Consider the following 1,900-nt stretch of genomic DNA (forward strand, 5'->3'; position numbering starts at 1 on the left):
TTGAAGGGGAGTGTTCAAAACAAAGTGAAAATAAAATAAAGGCCAAGGATACTTCTAAGAAAATTTTTTTCAAAAGGCCTTCATTCTGTATTCTTTTCTTTGGATACATCCTTTTAATAATTGATGAGTGCATATTTATGTCTACATTTATGCTTTAAAATTAAAATTTTTGATAGAATATTTGTGCTTAAATGATTGATTTGTAGAGGATTTGTGATTATTAGATTTAGCGCTTTTGGAATTAAAGAGGCTTAAAAAGTGATTTTAATTGCATAAATTATTCTTGGATATTCTAATATTTATTTGTGCAGCTGAAATTAGAGTTTTATTGGTCCAAATTGCAATTTAAAGCCCAAAATCAGATTTTATTTGATAAATAGTGTCCAGATGGGCTAAAGAAGCAGTTTTTACCCTTGCACCTCCCAAAATTCCCTATATGCACCCCTCTCTCCTAAACCAGGCTAACAACCAAGCCCAGACTAAGCCTTTTCTCTCCTGTAATCCCTAATTTCCTATACACACCTCTCTTACCACTAATTAAACCAGATTACATCACATTTAGCCACATGGCAGTCCACTACTAATAGATCCAACCACCCAGATAATGCCACGTCACTGATCCTACTACNCACCAAATACACCACTCAGAACATGCCACCTAGCCCCTCTTGCCACGTCATCACCATCCCCAACAGAAACCCTAATTCCTNACCAGAAACCCTAGCCGCCGTCAGGTATCCTAGCCGCCGCACCAGATCCGCCAGCTTCTCGACGCGTCACCTTCTTCCATCATCATCGCGCCATCCATGAAGACGCCTCGACCTCCATGACGCGCCACCTTCTTCCTCGACGCCGTCACCATGCCGCAGTTTAGCAAGCCTCGCAGATTCGAACCTTCTTCGAATCTGGATCATCTTCATCACCATAACCACCGAAAGCAAGCCGCCGGCAGCCACCATTGAATCGCACATCAACACCATCTTCTTCCTCGAAATCGCGCCACGAAACCCTTCGTTCATCTTCTCATTGTCTCACCATGTCTTCGCAACCTGCAGAAAACTCAGAAAAACCAGAGAACCCAAAAATCGCATCACCTTCATCTTCTTCGCACCTTGCCTTCCACAAGCCATCCTCGCCGGAGCACTAGTCACCGTCAGTCGCCCAACGCCATTGAACAGCAACCACCTTCATCTTCTTCGCAATGCCACCAATTGCAAAACCTAGAAGCGAGTTCTCAACAGTAATCGCAAAATACGAATCCCATCAGCCCTAGAATCGCGATTCCTTCGTCCTCTGTCACCAAGCGTAATTCGATCTCCTTCCAAACCTGCATCAAAACCAGACCTGCACAGAAAAACCAAAATCACACCATAGCCACCGCGCCTCCAAAGAGTGAAACCTCTCTCCCAATCTCGCGCAGCAGGCGAAGATAGAATGGAGCCCCCAAATCCCTTTACCCCCAATCCGAAACCCTAATTTTGGGTGGGGAAGGAAAGAACACGTGGCAGCATTCCATTAACACATCCATTTGATTAAACCTGGTCAAAGTCTGGTCAACTGAGGGGTTCTGTTGCAATTTTGAAGAATTCTGGAGGGACTAAAGTGCAGATATAGGAANCTTCAGGATATTTGTGCAATTTTGGAAATTCAGAAAAGTTTAAAGATAAAATTCAGTAATTNATTTAATTTGGGAATATTAACAGAAAATATTTTCCAAATAANGTTATAATTATCTAAATCTTTTAGTTATTTGGAAGATATAAGATAAGAGATTTGATCAACTGAATATTTAGAGTCCAAGCCCAATCAAGCCCTATATAAAGAGACCCAGGGGAGACACAAAGGACAGCATTCATTCATCCATTCATCCACCACTGCTTTCACTCTTTCATCATGTGTT

The 1,900-nt window shown here is 42.0% G+C and overlaps 1 long non-coding RNA gene across 1 annotated transcript; it reads right to left on the reverse strand.

Annotated features, from left to right (window-relative positions):
- Window positions 1-344: 344 nt before the first annotated feature.
- On the reverse strand, window positions 345-1,701 carry LOC111240909. Its single transcript, XR_002666548.1, has 2 exons — window positions 1,183-1,701; window positions 345-914 (listed from the first exon to the last, which is right to left on the reverse strand). It is a non-coding gene; the product is annotated as an uncharacterized LOC111240909 (long non-coding RNA).
- Between the last annotated feature and the right edge of the window lie 199 nt (window positions 1,702-1,900).

The sequence above is a fragment of the Vigna radiata genome, unplaced genomic scaffold, assembly GCF_000741045.1.
Source record: "Vigna radiata var. radiata cultivar VC1973A unplaced genomic scaffold, Vradiata_ver6 scaffold_170, whole genome shotgun sequence".
In the NCBI taxonomy this organism is placed as follows: domain Eukaryota; kingdom Viridiplantae; phylum Streptophyta; class Magnoliopsida; order Fabales; family Fabaceae; genus Vigna; species Vigna radiata.